We start from the raw sequence: 24,628 nt of genomic DNA, 5'->3' as shown, positions 1-24,628 counted from the left end.
AAACTAATGCAAGAACCTAATTTAAAAATGCATTTTAAAAAAGAAAATACTAAAAGTGTTTTTTAAAATCTAGGGAAAGGGGGGGGGAGAAAAAACAAAGAAACTCCCTCTTCAACAACTTTATGTAACTTTTAACAACTTATCACTGCATCTTAAAATGCAACCACAGTAGACAGGGTTTAACTTCCTAGTGTGTTGTATTCATTACTTCACAGTCCTTTTCTACACATTGCATATTGTTGGTCATTCCAACAATGAATGTCATGATAAGGAAATAATGGCTAGGATTATTACGATAATGGCTAGGATTCGGTAATATGCTGGGACAAAATTAAATTGTTGGACTGGACTAAGACCCAGATAAAAGTTCACCTACAAACATGGAAACCTATCAGGTGCGTTAGTTGGTGCCAGACATTCTATTTTAGTCCAATGAATCTCATAGTAAGGGGCGTTGTCTTACCTGAACGCCTTTTCTCAGCATAATGATGGAGAATCCACGGATGGGTTGTCTTAATCTATCTGCTCCAATTAGACTAAGTCTGAAATTTAGTACCGCCCCCTCTGTGCCAACTGCACCCCAGTTTTAGGCTAAGGCGATACTCAGACTTTAGTCCGACGCATCTGAACAATATGGGAACCAGGCCAACTGACCTAATGGGAGGAGTGGATTCTCCATCATCATGCTGAGAAAAGGCGTTCAGGTAAGACAACGCCCCTTTCTCCAGCATGATTGGTTGGAGAACCCACGGATGGGACATACCAAAGCCCTGTGTCCCTAGGGTGGGGAATTAGATTGGGCCTGGGTCCCATCCAACGTTAATGCGTGTTCTAGAACCTTGCGGCCAAATGAAGCCGTAGAAGATGCATATACATCCCTCTTGTAGTGACAAAGGAAGAGTTTGCTGCTCTACAAATTCCTTCTACGGAGGCCTGAGTAGACCAGGCAGCTGTAGTAGCTGCGCCCCGGTTGAATGGGCCGTGATATGCCTGGGATCTCGCAGTGACTGAGACTGGTATGCCAGAGAAATACAAACTTTAATCCACCTGCGTATTGTGATTGAAGAAACCTTCTGACCTAGTGATGAAGGGTGATAGGACACAAACAGAGCCTCTGTTCTGTGGAAAGATGAGGTTCTCTGTATATAACAATATAAGCCCTGCGCACATCCAATTTGTTCCACTGAACCTCTATGTCATTAGATGGGTTAGGACAGAAGTCTGGCAAAACTATTTCCTGAGATCTAGGATACAAGGACTTGACCTTAGGCACGAAGGAGGGGCCTAGCCTAAGGGTTACCCTTTCCTTATGGAACGTACACAGGTCCTTCCTCACTGAAGAGTAGCCAGTTCAGATATCCTTCTCGATGAAGTTACAGCAACAAGAAATTCCACCTTCATCGATAACTGTTTAAACAAACCAGTGTCAATAGTTCAAAGGGTGCGAAACAAGAGCCTATAAACCTGATGAAGATCCCACGAGGGGTATCTATGTACAGTTGATGGTCTGACGTTGTTAGCTCCTTTTAGGAAGGAGCGTATCATAGGGTAATGTGTTAAGGATTCATTGCCACAGGAAATAACTGTGGCAAGTGCTGCTACCTGCCTGCGGATGGTGCTTGTGGAAAGCCCTTTGTCTAGACCATCCCTCAGGAATTCCAAGATAACTGGCATTGAAACCGCCAAAAGGTCAATTTTTCGAACTGAACACCAATTACAGGAGTCTCTCCATGTGGCATCGTATATTCTATTCGTCGAGGGTTGCCTGGATTGCTGAATCATAGCTATGACCCTTGACGAATATGAATCTCAGCCTAAGGCCTGCCTCTCAAGTGCCAGACGGTTAACTGGAGTCATTGAGGGTCTGGATGGCATAGTTCCCCCTGAATGTGGGAGATGCGATTTGCTGGGATCCTCCATGGAGATGATGCGGAGAGCTCCATCAGGTCAGCGACCAAGAGCGTCTCGGCCAATGCGGCGCAACCAGGAGGACCTCTGCTCGTTCGCGAAGGATCTTCCTGATTGTGGCAGGAAGAAACGGCAGAGGAGGGAAGGCATAGAGCAGTTCCCTGGGTCAGGGACTGCGGAGCGCATCTGTTCCCTCCGCTGATGGAGGTGGGAACCCAGAAAGGAATCTGGGAAGTTGTGAGTTGGTGGGGGAGGCAAAAGGTCTAAGGTTGGGGAACCAAACCTGTCCACGATCTCTCTGAACACCTTCGGATCCAGCTGCCATTCGGAATGGTCCATGGTTGCTCAGTTCAGTGAGTCCGCCTGCTGGTTGGTCACTCCGGATATGTGCTCCGCCCTGATGGAGGCAAGATTCAGTTCCGCCCAGGACCCCAGCCATTTGGCCTCCTGCATGAGAGGCCTGGACCTTGTCCCCCCTTGTCTGTTGACGTGGGCCTTGGCTGTAATGTTGTCGGTTAAAATCAGGACATGTTGGCCCTGTACTATATCGGTGAATCCCTTTAGGGCCATATGGCTGGGGTCCTGGGCGGAACTGAATCTTGCCTCCATCAGGGAGGAGCACAGTTTATATTGTTCTTTAGGTCCTGTTTGGACCACCGACCTTGAGCCCAGTGCGTGTGGAGGTGTGCCCCCCACCCAAACAGGCTTGCATCTGTGGTAATGGTAATCCTGTCTGGTTCTAATACTGCTCCCCGTGACAGCGCCGGGGAGTCCCACCATTGAAGGGAGTTCAAGTCTCTGAAATGGAAGGAGAAGCCATGTAATTCTCTGGCGTGGAGGCGTGCCCATGGCACAATTTGCACGCAGGACACCGTCTTCCCCAGTAGCTGTGATAGGGAGGCCAATGTGACTACTCTGGCCCTTTGGATCCGACATACAAGAGTCTGAATAGAGTTCCTTCGGTCCTGAAATAGGTAGACCGTACAATTGTCCGTGTCTATAACAGCGCCCAAATGGAGGAGCCGGGTTGTTGTATGACTTTTCTGGAAATTAACAGAAAACCTGTGCTCCTGAAAGACCTTGATGGCTAGGGCGAGGTCTGACTGAGCGTTTCGGAATGATGATGACTGAATTAGTATGTCATCTAAATAGCATTGAATTCTGATTGGAATTTGTCTAAGGTGGGCTGCGAGCACTGCCAGTACCTGTAAATACCCTCGGTGTCGATGAGAGGCCAAATGGTAGGGCTCTGTACTGGTAGTGGGCATAGCTGAATCTGAGGAATTTGCGGTGGTTAGGAAACATGTCTCAGTTAGGTCTATTGAGGTAAGAAAGTCACCTTGCCTGATGCTGGCCAGGATTGATTGAAGTGGTTGCATCTTAAACTTCTTATACCTCAAGTAAGGTTTAGATCTTTCAAGTCTAAGATTGCCCTCCAGCCCCCCAAGTCTTAGGGATGACGAAGAGGTTTGAGTAAAACCTTCGTCCTTCTTGGTCTTGTGTACTGGTTCAATTGCTCGTATTTGTAATAAATGAGCTATGGCCTCTGACATAAAGTCAGCCCTGGACCTGCTCGTTGGGATAGGGCAAGAGCGGAATTTGTCAGGTGGTTGAGAACAAAATTGTAGTCTCAAACCTTGCGTGACAGTGTCTAACACCCATGCATCTGTAGTGATGGTTGACTGCCCAAGTGCTGGAATAAGGGGCCAGCTGGCTTCCTATGGGAAGTGAGACTGTGAGATCACTTGCCTCGTTTAGAGGAACGGCCCCTCGGCCTTGAAGGGGCCGCTTGGCCTGGATCTGTGGTCTGCTTCTGCATGCTGAACGATCCTGCTGTCGTTCTTGTCTCTGAAAGGAATAGAGGGATGCCTGGGCCCAGTCCCAGGATGGAGCTGGTCGAAAGGCAGCCTCCTGTAACTGCTCTGTGACATGAGTTAACCAGAGTTTTACGTTTGTCCTTACCTTCAGTTAAGTATGGTTCTAGTGCCTTACCAAAGAGATGTCCACCTGTGTAAGGTTTAGAGGCCAGACGCCACTTGGTCTTGGTGTCTGCTCGCCAATTCCTGGGCCAAAGGAGCCTTCATGCTGAGATGGTCTGGCAGTGTATCTAGCCATGTGCAGCGATGGTCTGGCAGTGTATCTAGCCATGTGCAGAGAAGCGTCGGCTAGGTACTGGGATGTAGCCACTAACTTACCCAGATTTTGGTGAGCTCTGAGCTGGTCCGGAGGGATCCTGTCCTGGAGCTCACGTAACCCAAGGGCTAAAGCCCTGGCGAAGAAGGCCATGGACGTTGCCGCCTTTGTTGCCCAGGCTGATGCCAGATGGGAACTACGCAATGCGGAGTCAATCTTTTTATCCTCCGCCCTAAGTGCCTCATTTATGTCCCCAGGGATGTTAGCATTGGGAAACAATGAGTTCGAGGCTCATCAATCTCAGGAATCTCCAATAGGGAGGCCAGAGAACGGGCAACATTGAATAATGTTCTCTCTACTGCACCGGGGCATAAGAAGGATCCTCAGTTCTCCCATTGTTCTTGAACTATATTCAGAAAAAGGGAAGGGCAGGGAATATTGTTCTGCGAGACTGAGGGCTCGGTGTATATGGCGTGGGGACCCTTGGACGTTGTAGGTGGGGTCTCCTGTTCTTGGGGGAGATTTGCAGTAGTGCAGGCCCTGAGTAGCAGGGAATTAAAGAATGAATGGTCAAAGAGACTGACAGGAGGGGTGGGGTCAGAGGGAGTGATGCCCTCGTCCTCAAACAAAATCAGGCCAGATTGTTCAGCTCCTGTAGATTCCAAATCCGATGAGGGATCCTCCATCAAATCTGGAGATTGTGGATGATACGTGGCCTGGGGGGGTGGCTGTGGGGTGTTGGAGGCCACAGCCTGGGCTATCGTGGACTGAAGGAGGTCCGGATTCAAGGAGTGGTTCTCATGAGGGCGAAGCCCTGCTGCAGTGGGGGTGAACGTGGCCTGGGGTCCTGGGGTGTCCTGGTTGGTTGTGCCCCTCCCTGGGTCCACTCTTGTGGTTAAATCTAATTGGGGAATTCCCCTGGGGGAAGACCAGGCCCCTGGGGCTGAGGCACAATGTGAGGAAAGGGGTTCAAAAATGGACCTTCCCATCGTGCCTGTCAGATCTGGGGAGGCCGCTCTCAGTCTTTGGGACTCCTCCTCCCTCTGTGGCTCCCTGCTTGGCCGGGCTCGCTTGGTGGTGTTCTTTCCACTTGCCTTTGTTTGGCGTTTCCTCTTGGCCGGCTCGCTGATTTTCTCTGCCATGATGAGTTGCTCTGGGCTCAACCTTGGCAAAACGCCCCCCCTCGGCGCTGTAACTCACCAAGGGAGCCTGCAGAGATGATTCAGCCCTTGAGGGGGGTGGGCGGGGAATTAATGGGCACCGCGTCCCTTGGGAGTGAACAGGCCCTCCCCGGTTCAACGCTGTAGTCTCGAAGCCTCTGTCACCGGTGATGAACACTGCCTTCAGGAGAAACTCCAGGCAGTCTGGGCCTCAGTCACATACAAAATGGCCGCCGTGAGTCAATTCAAAATGGCGGCCGCCGAGTTCACGCCAAAAAACGGCAGTTAGAAGAAGGCCTTGAGGCCTGAGGCCTAAGCTGTGATGAGCCCTCGTTCCAAGGAATCGCTTGGGTTCCTAACGCAGCGAATGGATTCCCAAAAAAAAGGCCATTAGAAGAAGAAGGCCTTGAGGCCTGTGGCCTAAGCTGCGATGAGCCCTTGTTCCGAGGAATCGCTTGGGCTCCTAACGCAGCGAATGGATTAAAAAAAAAAAGGCCATTAGAAGAAGAAGGCCTTGAGGCCTGTGGCCTAAGCTGCAATAAGCCCTTGTTCCAAGAAATCGCTTGGGCTCCTAACGCAGCGAATGGATTACAATTAGGTGAGCTGAGAGAGGCTGAGGCAGGCCGAGGCCTAGTAAGGCCTCCAGGCTCTGAAAATTGGATCGGTGCCAAAAACTTTCTCCTGCTGCTGGGGCGGTCTGCTGAGGCCGAGGGACCTAGAAAAGGCTCCCTCCAGGCCTGATGAGCCTCGTCGTCCCTTGCGGAGCCCCCCAGTCAATTGGCAAGCTTACCCCTGCCTCTAAGGCCTCCAGGCTCTGGTTAGAAGAATGGAGCCTCTGATGCAGAGGAACGGCCCCTGGTAGGAGATTTCTCTTGCTTCTGGGAATCCAATTTTCAAGCTGATTGTGAAGCTGAAAGGCTCTCAAAGGGAGAAAGGGAAAGTTTCCCCCCCCCCAAAGGGAGGTTTTGTCAGCCTGTCAGCCTGCTAGGCTACAGGTTGGGATGAAATAAAATAGGAATACACAGTCTTCTGCTCCAGGAGCGAAGAAAAAACGCGTCTTAGAGCAAAGAGACTAAGTCTAAAACTGGGGTGCAGTTGGCACAGAGGGGGCGGTACTAAATTTCAGACTTAGTCTAATTGGAGCAGATAGATTAAGACAACCCATCCGTGGGTTCTCCATCCAATCATGCTGGAGAACTGTTATGAGGAAAATAGGTTAAGAGAATCTTATGTGTACCACTTGAGTACCTGAAAAAAAGATAAGATAAATCTGACAAATGCATTTAAAAAAAATGGATTTCCTTAACTTTTTTTTAAAAAAAACCCAACACTGCATCAAATAAGTATTTGTGTCATCCAAACAGTAAGATTATCCTTAATGCAGTGGACATCAATAGAATTATTAATGAATTAAATTTAATAATTAATTAATGAACAAATTTATACATAAAATCACAGTTTTGGTACTGGTCATTTCTCTGTTTATTGGAGGAATTCAAATTAAAATATCCCATGTCACATATTCAAAGAAGTCTAGTCCTTACCTGCTTATCAGTTCAAACTTTAAACTGTACTTATCTCAATATTAAAGCAGAATCTGTCACTACTACCATACTTACAGTTAGTTAAAGTTGCTATCATACTTTCTATAATAGTAGGTTAAATATACCTAACCCTTCACTCTGTCTTCATAGGACTTAATATGCAGATATAGTGAAACCGCAATGTAATATAATGGATTGAATTCTAAGACTTAATAGATTTTTAACCTGCAACTATCCATCAGTGAAATTAGAAAAAAAATACTTGATCACATTAGAAGATGGATCAGCCAGAATATGTTAGATTAGGGGTGTCAAACTGCCGGCCCATGGGCCGGATGCGTCATAGCGAAATTGCACCACCCCATTGCCAGCAATGGCAAAAAAAGTTGTGATATGTTGCGACATGTGATGTTGCAAGTTTGACACTCCCTGTGTTAGATAAAGGTCAAACAACATAAAACATAATGAAGTAGTTCCCATCCTCAAAAAAGGAAAAAAAAATGGATCCAGGAAATTACAGACCTATCAGCCTGACCTCAATACCTGGGAAGATCCTGGAAAAGATAATCAAACAACGAATCAACGAACACCTAGAGGCAAACAAAGTCATTACTAAAAGCCAACATGGGTTTGTCAAAAATAGATCATGCCAGACAAATCTTATTGCATTCTTTGACCAAGTGACAAAATTAGTGGATCAGAGGAATGCTGTGGACATAATTTACTTGGACTTCAGTAAGGCATTTGATAAAGTAGATCACAACCTACTACTTGACAAGATAGAAAAATGTGGGGTAGACAGAACCACCACCAGATGGATCCGTAGCTGGCTGACCGGCCGTACTCAGCGAGTGGTCCTCAATGGAACTGCATCTATATGGAGGGAAGTGTGTAGTGGGGTGCCCCAGGGCTCTGTTCTGGGCCCAGTACTCTTCAACATCTTCATCAACGATTTGGATGAAGGGATAGATGGGGAACTCATCAAATTTGCAGATGACACCAAGCTGGCAGGAATAGCCAACACTCCAGAAGACAGGCTTCAGGTACAGAAGGATCTGGACAGACTTGAACACTGGGCACTAACTAACAAAATGAAATTCAATGGTGAAAAAAGCAAGGTTCTACATTTAGGCAAGAAAAACCAAATGCACAAGTACAGCATAGGTGGCACCATGCTCAATAGTAGTAACTGTGAGAGGGACCTCGGAGTCCTAGTAGACAATCACTTAAATATGAGCCAGCAGTGTGCGGCAGCTGCCAAAAAGGCCAACACAGTGCTAGGCTGCATTAACAGAGGGATAGAATCAAGATCACGTGAAGTATTAATACCACTCTTCAATGCCTTGGTAAGGCCACACTTGGAATACTGCATCCAGTTTTGGTCACCACGATGTAAAAAAGATGTTGAGACTCTAGAAAGAGTACAGAGAAGAGCAACAAAGATGATTAGGGGACTGGAGGCTAAAACATATAAGGAACGGTTGCTAGAATTGGGTATGTCTAGTTTAACGAAGAGAAGGACAAGGGGGGACATGATAGCAGTATTCCAATATCTCAGGGGCTGCCATAAAGAAGAGGGAATTAAGCTATTTTCCAAAGCACCTGAAGGCAGGACAAGAAGCAACGGGTGGAAACTAATCAAGGAGAGAAGCAACCTAGAACTAAGGAGAAACTTCCTGACAGTGAGAACAATAATCAGTGGAACAGCTTGCCTCCAGAAGCAGTAAATGCTCCAACACTGGAAGTTTTTAAGAAGAGACTGGACAGCCATTTGTCCGAAATGGTGTAGGGTTTCCTGCCCGAGCAGGGGGTTGGACTAGATGACCTCCAAGGTCCCTTCCAACTTTACTATTATTATTATTATTAAGAATACATGGATTCTCAGATTTTTCTTGACTTGGAAAATTACTGGTGAGTGTGTATGTTAGGGTTACTTAAGGGTTGATACACATAGACATGGGTGTATGTGTATATGAGTATGTGTATATGTGCATGTATGTGTATGTGTATACACACACAAACACATATCAAGTGAATGCCAGTTTTGATGCCAGTTTTAAATTAGTCAGTTTTGTGCATAGAAAAGGATATGCAAAAGTTATAAATTTAATCCTGAATAACCACCACTATTTGAATGCAAAACATCACACAAATTTCAGCTTCTAGAAATAAGCTTCCCAGACAACTCCTAGAAGTTGGAAATTTCTCTAGAAAGAGGGTTCTGCAGCTAGAACAAACAGAGACAGATAATTAGCAAGTATTAGAGATAACATATTGCATGGAAAGAAGAAGTTCCATGCAGTGCAAAGAGCTATTTGAATTCAAATTAATGCAGATACAGGCATGATAGGATAATTAAAGAATAATGCATTTTTTTAAAAAAAAATCCAGAGTATCCGATTCACGGAATGAAAGAAACAAAACCTGCAATATGAGGAAGGACACTCTACCCATTTGACTTCCATTTATAGGTCACCTGTTTGACAGTTGTCCTGTTATACTACAAACCCAGGCAATACTTTTAACCCAAGGGTCCTATTACAACTGCTGAAGAAATAACATGAGAAGGCCCCTCTCATTTACAGGAAAAGAACAGGAATGCATTAGTACCTGTTTACCTTGTTACCCACCCCTGTTTTGGCATCTTCCCCAAAATAAAGTATTTTTCACAACCCAAAAAAGGTTGCCAATCACAATATAGGCATTTTGAAGATATTAGAAGCTACCAGAAGAGAGTACATTAGAAAAATTGGGACAGCTCTGATGAAAGAGCATGCCAGAACATTAGCTAGTAGAAAATAACCCATATAATCTTACGAACTAAACTTTTCCTGGAAATAAGCTCCTACTTTTATACTAATATTACAAAGCAAATATGAAGCTAGAAACCTTGCATTTGCCAGAAGACTTCTTGAATTTGGAACTTATGAGCTCCTGTCGCTAACTGTACCTAGAATTGGTCATATTGACTGGGACCACTAGGAACTGTAAATTAATACAAAGAGATCTTAATCCCTGATATAAAGGATGTATAATTCTCCAATCCAAAACACTTTTACAAAATACCAACAGAATACACATCAAAATCAGGCTCATTTTTCTTGAAATGTATTTTTTAATAGTACAGTCTTGTACATTTGGCATTTCCTTCTGAGAGAACTACACGTCTTACGATGAGATACGTAATTTATTATCCCTAATAACAATAATGTAGTGATTTCAAACTAATAGCCAGTAGGATATGAATTATCTATGTTATTTTTTCAAGAATTCATTTGTCCACATTTCACTCTATTTATTAGCATTGAGTACTCTTACAAGAGAGAATATTATGCCTGTAAGGCATGAGGAATTTACATGAACAATTCTCATTAGTGTTAATGGCTATTCAATACCTACATAAATCCTCTGGGTACAGAAGCATGAGGGTGTCAGTGACAAAAATAAGCAGGAAAGATATTACTGTTGCCAGATAAAATATTGTATGTACAGACCGCAGCACGTGTTTTATTTGCCATCTAAAGTAGGTTTGCAGAAGATGAATAAACAGTGGGAATGCTGTGTTTGAGCATGCTATATGCATTAACAAATTCTAAAAGACATTTGGATATTTCTATTTTAATTTAGTTAATAGATAAAATATGATGGAGAAACCCATTTCTGGAAAAAAATATTTTTATCAGATACATTCTTATTCATATATACATAGGTTACTTTTTCTTTTCCTCCTTTCCTCCCAATCTCTACAATTCAAAATTCTTCAGAACAGAATATTTGGTCTCTTTTCTCCATTCCAGTCCTTCCACAATAAATTCTCTTAAATATTGTTAGGTAGAGTATCATCTTAGACATGTTGCATTAGATGTGCTCATTTACAGATTGCAATGGGAGAAAAAACACCAAGTATAAATAATTCAAAATCGACTGTACCAATGTGTGTTCTCTGAGCATTCGCCACTGGCAAAGCAGACGGATTATTTTTCACATTTAATTGTGTTGATACCTTATCTGCCTCATCGAAAGTGGAGAATGATATGTGAAACCACATGTACCCAGGAACAAATAAAGACAGTTACTAGGTCCATTATTTAAAGCCAGAGTATGCTATCTAGACAATATTACTCTAGCACAATGCTAAAAAAGAAAAAGAAACAAAAGAAGAGGAAAAAAAGACCAAACTTCTTATTATTTACTTTTGTAATGCTTCTCTATTACGATGTCAAACATGAAAGAGTTTAGTTCAGAGATAGATTGCTTCAAGAAGATCTGAACAGATTTAATAACTAGTGTCACAAAAAACTTTTGAATGCCACCTGGATACAAAGGAGGCCATTGTAATCACATCCTCTATAATAATAAACCAAATGGCTCTTTGCTCAAAATTTAAAGGTATTTAATCCAACATAAATGTTTTGGAACATCTTGCCTTGTTATCCAACATGACGAAATGAGAGGGATCTATACCAGCATATCATATTCAGCCTTAGGGCAAATTGAGTGGCAAACAAATCTAATAAATAAATAAATATTGCTGAAAATTGGAAAAAAATCTACTCATATAAACCACTATTTTCTCAAGAGGAAAAAGCCTTGGCTTAGCATAATGTGTTTCTTTTAAAATCATGAGAATGCATAACGTTGCCTTTTTATATGCATGCCTCCTATTGACGAAGAAAACAAACTTACAAGGAGAAAACTAAACTTGCAAACTAGTTTATATAAAGTACTGGAAACAAAAAAGTGCTCCAGTGCTAGCTGAGAACTTTTAGGGGAACAGCTTTCATTAACTGTAAGTATCAGCTTTTGTACACAAAAGAAAGCTAATTCAAATGACATACAATATGCTCTTTTACAATGTTAGTACAAAGAATACACACATACTTCAGGCATCCTTTTTCAAAAAGACTGTACTTAGATAAGGCTCATTTAGATTAGCCTAATAAAACAGTCAAACACAAAAGCCAAGGAAAGATGAAGCTCTGTCTAAATTCAGCAGCACTAATACTTGCTAAGTCACACTTGCTAAGCTGATTTTGAAAAACTTAAGCAGGCTTATTTTTGGCTGCTATTTAGGTAGAAAATTCTGAGGCTATAAGACTAAGGAAGGGGAAGATGAAAGAACATCCTAGCAAAAAGCAATGGCAAATCACTTTTCTAGTGTTCTGTGATATTAAGAAAATTGCATGAGCATGTCCACAGGAACTCGAAAGAGCATTACTCTTTTTAAAATATTTATGAAGAAAATTATCTGTCTCCTTGTTAGGTTAGAATTGTCAAGTATGTATCCTAGGATGGCTTCCTTACCTTCAAGAGCTATAGAGACAGCACAGTTTCTTTTATCAGACATAATTTCTGCAACTATGAAGTTCAAAAAATAATCTTTCAAGAAAAAAATCCTATTTTCTTTCCCCTGTAACCATCAAGAAGAAAAAAAAGTTGTAGGCACCAGGCTAGAAAGCAGGAGACTGTGAATTTTAGTCCCGCCTTAGCCATGAAAGCCCACTAGGTGACCTTGGTCCGGACACTTTCTCTCAGCCCAACTGATTTCATAAGATTGCTGTTGTGAGGAAAATAGGAGGTGGAAGATACATTGAATATGTTTGCTACCTTAAGTTACTTGTAAAAATAATAAAGGTGGGATACAAATAAATATGTAAACAAGTGTGTGTGAGAGAGAGATGATAGAGAGAGAAAGAAAGAGGTAAAAAGGAAGGAAGGAAGGAAGGAAGGAAGGAAGGAAGGAAGGAAGGAAGGAAGGAAGGAAGGAAGGAAGGAAACGATTTTCAGAACTGTTTAGAGTTCTGTGTCTAGCACTTTAAAATCTATCCTGATTAGATATTAACTCTTCTACCTAATGATCTGTCCCAAAAAGATGTACTCTCTGTGCAGAATGATTTCCAGAGCTTGGGGCAGGAGCTTAGCAGGATAGGCTGTAGGCTTACTTTTTCAGAGGTTTTACCAGTGTAAAAGGCGCAAAATGGAAATGGCCAGTGTATGGCAGAATTCAATATGTGGCTAAAGGAGTGGTGTAAAGGGGAAGACTTTGGTTATATTAGTCATGATGTCTGCAGCTGGTCCAATGAAAACGTGTACAAAAGAGATGGTGTGCATCCATCAAAGAAAGGGACTGAGTTATTTGGCAATAAATTTACAGATTTTCTGGAGAAATATTTAAACTGAACAACAGGGACAGTGAGTTAATTGATACAGAACATTCATGTCCCCGATAATCTAAAAATTATAGGGTTATCAATGCATGTAACATAGATGTGTGTGCGGATAAGAATATCAACCTTGCTGTCAAGCAAAATCAAGCTTTTAATAGCAAGTGCCACACCAAGTGCACTAATCAAACAGGTGATAAGAAAATAGGGGAACTCAGGCACCACACAGGTTATGTAGAAAGTAAACACAGGGTCAGTCATAAAGGACTCAAATGTCTATACACCAACACACAGAGTATGAGCAATAAACAGGGTAAATTAGAAATTTCAGGTAAATGAGGGCAGATATGATATTGTTGCCATTACAGAAATTTGGTGGGATGAAACCATAAATTGAACACACAGCTAGAGGGATTTAAATTATTTAAAAGAAACAGACCAAATAAAAGAGGAGGTGGAGTTGCTCTCTGTGTAAAAAATAATTATATCTCTCCAGAAATAAAGCACAACAATGATGAAAACTATCTTGAATGCCTTTGAGTCAATATAAAAGGGGAGGAATGACATTGCCATAGGTGTATACTATAGGCCAGTGGTGGCAAACCTATGGCACGGGTGCCAGAAGTGGCACCCAGAGCCCTCTCTGTGGGCACGCACACCGTTGCCCCAGTCCTAGGCCTTCATCTGGGTTTTATAAAACCTTTTCGCTTTAGGCCTCCGCCGCCGTGTGCAAAAAAAAAAAAAGGTTCAAGCAATCAGTCAATTTCAACTTCTTGTGGGGAAAAAAAGATTTTGCAAAGTTGAAATTGATTGAACTTTTTAGTCCCACCCAGTCTGCTATTACCACCGCAACCACGCCCACACCTACTCAATTGGCCACACTCAGCCAGTGGGCCACACCCACCCAGCACCCGATAATGCATAAGTGGGTTTTGAGTTGCAGTTTGGACACTCGGTCTCTAAAAGGTTCGCCATCACTGCTATAGGCCATCCAACCAAACAGAGGAATAGATGAACTTTTTGCTAGTCAGTTAACTAAGGTATGTAGGAAGCACATCACAATAGTAATGGGGGACTTTAATTATCCTGACATCAACTGAGACACAAACTCTGCACCAAGTGGAAGATCAAACAGATTCCTGAAAAACTGAGCAGACATCTTTGTCTCCCAAAAAGTAGAGAAGGGAACTAGGGGATCAGCTATATTGGACTTACTTCTCACTAACAGAGATGAAATGATAGAAAGTGTTGAAGCCACAGGAACCTTGGGGGAGAGTGATCATGCAATATTGGAATTCATCATTATGCAAGCACAAGCAACAGAACACAGTCAAACTAAGAGTCTTGGACTTTAAGAGAGCTGATTTCAATAAACTTAGAGAGAGCTTGAGAAGGATTCCATGGCTGAGGGAGTCATTAGTCCAAAGTAACCCAGCTGGTTTTCATGGCTAAGTGGGGACTAGAACTCCCATTCTCCTGCTTTCTAGATTGGTATCTTAACCATTAAACCAACTGGCTCTCAGTATTCATACCAGTCATTTGGTATTCTATTCTTTGTATGGAATGCTGGCTAAGAATTCTAAGAGTTGGATTATAATGTATTTAGAAAATGCCAGGATGGGAAACTATTTTACACCTGGAAAAAAAAGATACAATTTGTTGCCAGGCCATGTTCTTGCCAGTCCCAAAATGTGAATTTATGTGGTTGAATTCTCTGTTGTAAGGTTAGGATAGAAATGTAATCTAAATGTGACAGACAGATAGAGTACAATCATAAAGTACAACCATTTAACTCTTATTTTATTCCTCTTTAACTTTTTAAGGTAAAACTTTTAGTAAGCTGAAACATACAATTATGGCCACTTTTAAGATAATTCAGCCTCATTGATTTAGAAATAAGCCATTTCCAACACTTAGATTTGTGGCTATTTAAGATGAATTTCAAATGCAAACAAATTTGCCATGTCTAGTCATGAGAAAAGCTATTTATGTTAACAGTCTCACTCCTCAAAGTGTGTTCCACCAGAGGCCCCATTAAAACTAATGGAGCCTGCACTATCACAATTATTTGTGAATTGCAACTTATGGCTTTTTCTAAGCTGATATGGCTGTAGGAAATGACAGAAAATGGCACCCACTCCTACTTTAAGAGTCCTTTCATGGCCACAGAAAGTATATATATGTTTGAGTTGAATATGATTCATCTTTTCTGAACATTTATTCATTTCACTTTTGAAATATATTAGTTTCCAAACTAAAATACTTATCAATCCACAAACAAGCAAACATATATGTGTGTACACACACACACACACACACACATTGTGTATGCATTTATATGTGTGTTTGTGAGTGAGTGAATGAGTGGATGAGTATAGCTTCCATTTTTTGGTTTGAATTTGTTCTAGTCATGTTTGCTATATATTTAGTTTATGTCATAAATACGCATCATGTTTCAGTACCAAAAGAATGTTGTCTTCTAAATATTTAGATTAGAACAAGAGACAAATCTCTAAATAGATGGATGGATGTGCCAAAGTATTGGTTTTTCCTATTTACCAGCACAATACCAACATTATTTGGGAAAAAAGCTTGGTACATTCTTTTCTCCCACATAAATCTTTTGCAAGCTGTGTTACAAAGAAGACAAAGTCAGTACTAAAGACCAGAGTTTTAAGTATCAACATTACAATTGCTGAGTCTAACATTTTTATATATTGCAAGCTGAAAGTCAAGAAATAGATCAGGAAAAAAAATTACTGCAAAGAAATTATGCTTGTAAATATTAAAAATACTCTTATATTAATTATAGTTAATTATTTTCTATTTTTCATTATAAATTTCAGAAATCCACTCTCTTCTCTATAGTACATTTATCGACATTGTATAGTGCTACAACAAGTATTTGTCATAAAAATATTAAACTTGATTATTGTTAACAAAATATCTGGGTTTAAAATTCAGTTTAAGCCATGGTTTCTGATTTTATTCTCCTCAAGACCATTGGCTTTTCAACTGAGTCTTCAGCCAAAAACTGAAGACTTGTTTAGCTTACCTAATCTTAGCATGATGAGATACCAGAGACAAATGTGAACTCCTCATATTAAAGTATCAGACTACTTATATATGACAGTGGTGGCGAATTTATGGCATGGGTGCCAGAGACGGCACTCAGAACCCTCTCTGTGGGCACACTTGCCATTGCCTCCCCCGCAATCCCCTCCTCTCCAGCAGTCCCCCGAAGGAAAGTTGCCCCTGAGCATGGTCCAACCAGAGCAGCACAGCCAAGGACATGGCAGATAGGCAGTGTAGACAAGACTCTGCCCTCACACCCCATCGTGCACAGTTGATGTTGCAAGGCGCGGGCAGAGGGCAGAGGGCCATAGCACTGCTGGGCTGCCTGGGCGATCTGCGGCGAGCCCTGGAGGCAGTGAGTGGCCCTGCGGGTAGGTGGGGTGGGGCAAAGGAGGTAGAGCGGGGGCAGGGGGTGGAGCGGGGGCAGGGTCAGTTTTTGGGCACTGTCATATGATGTTAGTCTGAACAGTTTTGACTTAGGGCATAATCAACATACTATCTGATAAATAATGATTATAAGAACCTATCTGTTAATGTGCAACATTGTGACAGTGAACAAGATTGATACTAAAACAGTTTTTTCATATGGGCATACGTTGACACTTTTAAGAAACTGCATAAGAATACAACTATATAATATATATAGTGACAAAAACTCCCCTTCTTCCAGCCTGCTCTACTGATGGGAGTACTAACTGAAATATAGTTTTATCTCCCTCAAGGAACTGAAAAATCTGTTATCTGCTCAACTTTATATACACATGACAGGTAATATATTATTATATATTTAAATAAATAATATTACAATATTATGATTAAAATTACAATAATTTAAAATTATTCTATGCTTGAAGACTTGAGATGCCCCCCCCTCCCAAAAAAAAAACCAGACTGCAAAGAATAATAGGGGCCAACTGGGGAAGATGTTGATTGGCAAATATGGGATTAAGAAAGGCTGGAGGAAAAGAAGGACGTTCTCTGCTAGGGAAGAATTAAGACTCTTAGAAAAAGTTATAAGGAAGTTAAACAAATATTTAAAGGTTATGTCAATCAAGAAGAGAGGTAATATATTTGCTAATTTAGTTACTCTAGTAAGTAAACTACTTTAGTCAAGAGGTTCAGCTTACAGTAGAAGGATTTGGTGATAAAGATAAAGAGGGTAATGGTAACCTTTTATGTAGTCAAACACTGTTCCAATTGACTTTCTAAACATTGGACTAGGTGTTAAAAATAATTACAGGTGAATATCAATAAAACAACAAGGCTGACAAGGAGAAAAGCTAACAGAATTTTCTGCAAAAATTCTTTTTTTGAGAGGTTAGTAAATTATCTATAGATAAAAGTTTAGATAAAAAAGCAAAAGAAGCTCACATGTATAGAGTGCATATTACACATTGAAGGTTGGCTACATGATATAAAAAGTGCAGAGGTAAACAAGCAAAAAGTTTTTGAGAACTTTCCATTATGTAAATTCCATCATAAGCAGAAGAATCACTGGCAAGGTATTTTTTTTTAATATATTCTTTGATCAAGCATAATTAAACACACAAGAAATTTGTCTCCAGTGCAGAAGCTCTCAGTGCACATGCAAAGCAACAGAATAATAAGTTTTTACCAGTCCCAAACTATGAATCAAATTAAAGATTAAGTAATAATAACAACAACAATGCCAATAAGAGGAAGGAGCGAAGAAAATAATAAGAAGGATAAATAATAATACTACACCCATACTACATAGGTAAATACACATAGACATTAGACAGCACTGTGAGAATTAGGTGTTCAGCAGAACTCCAAAACTTGGAGGACTCTATCCTATTACTGTGCTGTCAAATATAGTAAGATATGGTAAAACAGAAAGGCTCCTTCTAAAATCCACTCTCATCTCTATAGTTTTAAACATATTGAGCTTCAGATTATTAGAGCTGCACTACAAGGCCAATTGTTCAAACTCCCATCTATATGCAGACTCACTGTCTTAAATAGGCCAATAATCGCTGCTTTAACAGAGGGTTCCCTTGAAGTGCAATCATTAGTACTCTCATGCCCCCAACATATAATTTGTGTATAATTTGTGTAATGCTGTTGTTCTCTGTTCCCCCCACCCAGTGGCTGGGGCCAAATACCAATCTTTATTATTTGCAACCTGATCCAGCCCTTTAAAACATCCATCTTCCCATTACCCCTCATTCCAAAAACAAGTGCATCCTGAAAATCCAGATTCCATTTACTTGAGCAGTCTGAAGAAACAGAAGCACTGGGAAAAAATCCAGCCTAATCTATGACACATATTCATCTGAACACAAAAATCCACATCCCATACACACAGCATCGCTGGCAAGATCTAGATTGATCTGTATTTGTTACTGTTATGCTCACCAACAACTTAAGACCGCTTATTTTATATTTGGGTTCTTACTATATGTATTTCTATTTTTCCTAATTTCTCCCATTCGTTCCTTTAATAAAGCATCTAGATCTACACATGGTCTGTTTTATTGGAGTATAGGCAGGTTTAGCTGCAGGTCAAGCTGCACACAGAGTAACATGTAGCAAGGACAGAACAGGTATATGTAGAGAGAAGAACAATGGAGAGAGCACATAGTCCTGTGCTAATTGTCTGGGAATTAGATGTAACTTTCCCCTAGCTTCAATTGTTGCTTTCTATCTGTCAAAATCCATCTGTGATAATCCACCTACAAGTATGAACAGACACAGTGAGCTGAAACAGTTTAAAGTGAATAATTTCTGGAATGATGGTATTGAATGCTGAGCTGAAAGAGAAGATTCTTCTCTGAACAAGCAAGTTGGAGTCTTCTATCACTTGTGAGTAAAGTCATGTCCAATGACACAGATCTATTCCATTGCCAGTATTCATCACCTTACTGTCAAATTTAGCACATACATCCTGTTAATTCAGGGATATTCTCTGGTTCAACGGATCAGAGGGAAAGTAAATTTTTCACCCATTACACCCATTTTCACCCAAGATTGGAAAAGCTGTGAGTAAAGGATATCAGAAGTACTTTGAAGTTGCAGCTCCTCAATGAGACAACTTCATGCTTCTTTGTCTTTCTCAATGGAAAAAGCAGGGCCAAACAAAGCTTCTGGAAAATGCTGCCTTAAGGCACCAAGTGCCTATAGATCAGTGGTTCTCAACCTGTGGGTCAGGACCCCATTTGGGGTCAAACGACCATTTCACGGGGGTCGCCAAACAATGCAGTCCGCCATTTTTTCCCCCTTTTCCTTAGCTGTGCTACTCCCTTTTATTCTATTGGCTTTTGAAAACCAATAGAATAGACTCTCTTGAATAGAGTCTAATTCTATTGGCTTTCAAAAGCCAATAGGAATTGTCCAGGCTGTCTCTGCCCTGCTGAGCCTGGCAAAAGTCCCATTCTGCAAACAGTGCTGCACCAATTGAGTAGTCCTCAACTTACGAACAGTTGGGGGTCGCTGCATTAAAAAGGTTGAGAACCACTGCTATAGATGTTGATTCTCTGATGTATGTTTGAAGGAGGATAGTTGCTTTAGAGAGAATAATAATAATTTATTAGGGTTGTATGCCTTCCAATTCTCAATGACTCCACAAGCTGGATAGGAAGGACTGTCAAGCTGAATTTGATTTGTCAGATAAAGAAGCACCATCCTCAGACTAAGCAATGGAAAAGGATGGGCAGGAACTCAAGAAGATGAATCAAAATAAATAAGTGATAGAAATAACATGCTTATGACTGAGAATGGTTGTTGTCTGAATATGTTCTACTGGATATTTAGAACGGATGCATACCTAATTCAACTATTAAGCATATAAAGATATGTAACAAAAAAATAGATCATTAATCTACTGCAAAATTAGATAGGATAAAGTTTGTGAAATCAAAATGATGGAAACATGATGGTTTCCTAGATGACCTAAGAATTAATAGGAGACTTTTCTGATCTCTGGAGCTATTCAGTTATTCATAAAAAGAATGTGAAGGAGGGGGTAATAATTTGTTTTTTTATCTTAAGAAACTTTGATCCTTGAGCTCTATAAAAAACTATTTTATAGAATTTTTCAGTTTCTCATAAAACTCTGAAAATGGCCAAATTCAATATAGATTTGTTTGGAGTTCAGTCTGACAATGCCCAATCCGAAATGAAATTTAAAAACCTAAATCTCCATTCTCCTTTTATTTTTGTTTTCCAGTGGATAGTATTTCTATACATTATATGGAAATAAACCATGCTCTCTTTCATAGTAATAAATACCAGAAGGTTTCAAGCTCTACATACACAAATACATATATAGATGTATGTATGTATGTATATATATGTTTCAGGACAAATGTGATTATACTGTAGCAGAAATAACTACTGGAGAAAACTTGCCAAATTGCTGCCAGCTACCTGAAGGATTTTGCATGAAAAAAGAAGGAAATATACTGCCCATTCCTTAATATTATGCATTATGATTATTAAGGTTTTTTAAAAAAAATAATGCTAAAGGATTAATTCACTGGGGTTTTTTTATAAAATGAAACAGATCTCTCAGCTACTTTATGGAAATAAAAGAGCATAAAACTATTGCTTCAATTCCCTGAGCAAATGAGGCAACAAAATAAAGTAAATAGTAAGAATCATTCACACTCTCCAAATTCACTCTCAAGTTCAACCCACAATACATTGATTGTGATGGCCAAAGATGGACTATTTCAAAGGTTACTTTAATTTGAAGGCAAATCTGTTGATCACAAAATCCAATAGGCCTCCCATCTCCTTCACTTTATTATTTTTCCCAGGTGATGTTCTAGTGTTGCTACTTTGGCACTAACCTTCACAGCATAATGGAGATCTGAAAAAATAGACTGGGAATGGAGTATTGTGAAGTCAGAATAGAGCAAATTCAGATCTGCCTCCTTTACTTAGGATTAGTGAAAATCTATTACTCAGGTTCACTCTAAGTTCCAATCAGCCATCAATCAAATCCATGTATACTTCCAATATTGAAAAAAATTAAAGAAATGTTCAGAAAATTATAGCTTTCTATTCACTAAAATAATTGGATATTGTAAAATCCATATCAGAACTTTATTTTTAAAAAAGTCAACAAATATAATCATTTAGTCCATGTGCATACTAAAATCAACTTTGAAGAACAACTGTGGGTCAACATATAGTACACCTAAGCAGATATGTCTACACACAGATGCAATTTAGCACTGAAGAACTATTAATAGAGTGAAAAAGGCAATATCCCAAAAGTAATATTTGAAGAAAATAACACAATACTTTGGTATCAGTTTCTTCTTGTATAATAATAATAATAACAATAATAATCCCCCAGTGAAGCACTATCTTGACGTGGATGTGGGCTTGTGTACTCTGAGGGAGATAAGAGCTATGCCAAAGGTTGAACCATACTGGACAGGTCTCATCGGAGGAGTCAGTCAAAGAGTGTCTCTTCCATAAAAAATAGGGTGAATTTCAGAAAGCCATTCTGGCTCGGATGTCAACCGGGTTAACAAGGTCTGCACTAGATGTTGGAGTTCCTGGATATTTGGTGTAAAATGGGCTACAGGACTCAGGATTGTTGGCTAAGCAACCAGGGCCAGCAGCTGCAGAACTACTGGAATAAAAAATATTTACCTGTCACAAATATACAGTGATTGAAAACAAAGAAGTAATTACAGATCAAGTCCAATAAGAAGAAGATATCTGAAGTGAATGCACAAGTTCTGGAAAGAACAACATCCAGAATCAGAAATAACAAAACAGAGACTAGCAGATCAACATTGATTTATAATACAAAATAGAGTATTCACAGAAACAGAATTGGACAACTGCAAAGGTTTACCCAGGGCAAAGAAATCAAAGCCTTGCCAAAAGTAACTCAGAATGTAGATACAAACCAGGGGGATTTGGTAGTAGAGGAATCCAGCAGAGATATACAACTGTTTCATTTGCAAACCAGGCACCTCTTCCTCAGGAAGAACAAAGCCCGCTAACTAAAAAAATAAAAGAATTGAAACAAAGAATAAACATCTGTTCTGAGCATCTAGAACAGCACAAAAACATCAGAATAAGACTGCCTGCATTAAAGCTTATTCCAAACAAACAGGGAGATGCAAATACTGCAATATCAAGTATAAGCACCAATTCACTGCAAGAAACAAAACAACTATATAGCACAGTTGCAATTATAACTGAATACCTGGGATGCAAAATCAACAAAGAAGAAAAAAGCCAAACAGTGCACTACAAAAATGGAAGGTTAAACTGGAAAATAAGATCAGCAAGTTACGATCAGATGCAAGCCAGCTAGAACAGTTGAAAGAAAAGAAGCTGAAGAACAAGAAGACCAAAGAATACCTAATCAGGAAATACCACTTAGAAACAAGGAAGATCAAAGAAGCACTGAAAATAATGAAGCAGCAAATAACAACCAGGAAGATCAGCAGATATGAAGCTCGAACTGCAAATTATAAGCAGAACCTCCAAGTTCAATCCAATCAGAAACATTTCTATCAATCCATCAATGGAGAAACTGTAATGAATCAGTCAGGTACAACAATACAACAAGGATGCAGCTTGATTAAAAGAGGTGGATGCAAATAAAACAGAAGTTGAAGTGAAAGAACTAATAATAACAGCAGAAATGGTAGAGAAAAGAGCAAGGAAAATCAAGAATTGGTCAGCACCAGGTGAAGATGAACTGCATGGTTTTTGGTTGAAACATCTAACTGTTCTATACTCACTCATTGCCAAGCAGTTCAACCACATACTACAAGGAGGAGAAATTGAAAAGTGGCTAACAACTAGGAAAACCTACCTGATAATGAAAGATCTAGTAAAAGGGGCAGCACCAGGCAACTACAGTCCAATTATCTGCTTACCAACAACTTTCAAATTGCTAGCTGGGGTGGTAGATGATGCAGTCCAACAGCATCTAGTTGAAAACAATCTCTTTCCACCTGAGCAGAAAGGAAACTGTACCAATAGCAAGGGAACAAAATGTCAACTCATAATAGACAAAATGATCTTGAAAAACTGCAAGAGAAGAAAGACCAACCTGAATGTAGCATGGATTGACTACAAAAGTTATTCGACTCTCTGCCACATGACTGGATAATCAAACGCCTAGAAATAACAGGAGTAAGTAGAAACATCAGAAAGTTTGTGCAAAGATCAATGGCACAATGGAAGACACAATTGCAAGTCAATGGTGGGAGACTAGAAAGGGTTAATATCAAGAAAGGAATATTTCAAGGAGATTTACTATCACCACTACTATTCGTTATTGCACTGTTTCCTCTGTCAACAATACTGAATAACTTAGGCCATGGCTATCAAACATCAAAAACATCTGCCAGACTATCCCACCTCCTTTACATGGATGATCTGAAGTGGTATGGAAAAACATCATCTGAAATAGAATCGCTGCTCAACAATGTCTATATATATAGCCAAGATATTGCAATGGAGTTTGGCTTGGACCAATGTGCTACACTTACTATCAAACAAGGAAAAGTTGTGAAAACTGAAGGAATTAAGATGCCCCACTAAAATAACATTAAGAATCTGGATGAAGAATATTACTACAAATACTTGGGTATCCTTCAGGCTGACAATATCAAGCACACTGAAGTCAAGAAAAAGATTAGAAGTGAATACATCAAGAGAGTGAAGAAGATCTTAAAGTCCAAACTCAATGGAGGAAATACCATGAAGGCAATCAACACCTGGGCAATTCCAGTCATTAGATACACAGCTGGAATAGTGGACTGGATTCAAGAAGAAGTAAAAGCAATGGATAAGAAGACCAGAAAAATAATGACAATGAATCATGTCCTTCATCCACACAGTGACATTGACAGACTCTATCTACAGTATCAAGGCAAATAGGTGAGCGTGGAATGTTGCAAGTACATCAGATGATTGAAGAAGAAAAAAGTGGCTTTGGAAGAATATCTGAAGGACAATGATGAAGATGCACTGAACTTAGTATACCAGGAAAGCTTACTGACTACTGGAGAGACCAAACTGGTCTACAAGAAAGACCAAATGAAGAACAGAATAGAGGCATGGGAAGACAAAGCACTACATGGCCAATACGTGAAAAAAATAGCTGGGAAAGCAGATAATAACAAGACTGGCAATGGCTAAGAGCAGGAAAATTGAAGAAAGAGACCGAGGGACTAATTCTGGCTGCACAAGACCAAACCTTAAGGACAAATGCATACAAAATCAAAATTGAGACAGTAAGTGCCGCCTATGCAAAGAAGCTGAAGAAACAGTGGACCACTTGGTAAGCTGTTGCAAGAAGATTGCACAGACTGACTGCAAGCAGCGGCATGACGAAGTAGCAACAATGGTGCATTGGAAGATCTGCAAAAAATATCATTTGCCTGTAAGCAAAAACTGGTGGGATCATAAAATAGAGAAAGTCATAGAAAATGAAAAATTAAACTGCTCTGGGACTTCAGAATTCAAACAGACAAGCACCTGCAACATAACACCCCAGACTTAACAATTGTCGATAAGAAAGACAAAAAAATCTGGATAGTGGACGTGGCAGTGCCTGGAGACAGCAGAATAAACGAGAAAGAACTGGAGAAGATAACAAAATACAAAGACCTACAAATAGAAATAGAAAGACTGTGGC

At 40.3% G+C, this 24,628-nt stretch overlaps 1 protein-coding gene across 13 annotated transcripts in view; it reads right to left on the bottom strand.

Annotated features, from left to right (window-relative positions):
• RARB (retinoic acid receptor beta) overlaps positions 1-24,628 on the bottom strand; it is a 458,555-nt gene that overhangs the window by 58,720 nt on the left and 375,207 nt on the right. Inside the window, exon 1 of one of the 13 annotated variants that reach the window (XM_039343693.1) lies at positions 1,321-1,337. The exons of the other annotated variants lie outside the window; for them this stretch is intronic. The gene's annotated coding sequence lies outside the window, so the exon portion shown is untranslated. Of the gene's footprint in view, positions 1-1,320; positions 1,338-24,628 lie in introns of those variants that run through there. 13 annotated transcript variants of the gene reach the window in all.

This window comes from Crotalus tigris, unplaced genomic scaffold (genome assembly GCF_016545835.1).
Source record: "Crotalus tigris isolate CLP2741 ecotype Arizona unplaced genomic scaffold, ASM1654583v1 scf7180000017871.4482833, whole genome shotgun sequence".
Lineage (NCBI taxonomy): Eukaryota > Metazoa > Chordata > Lepidosauria > Squamata > Viperidae > Crotalus > Crotalus tigris.
This window is presented reverse-complemented; position numbering and strand designations above follow the sequence as displayed.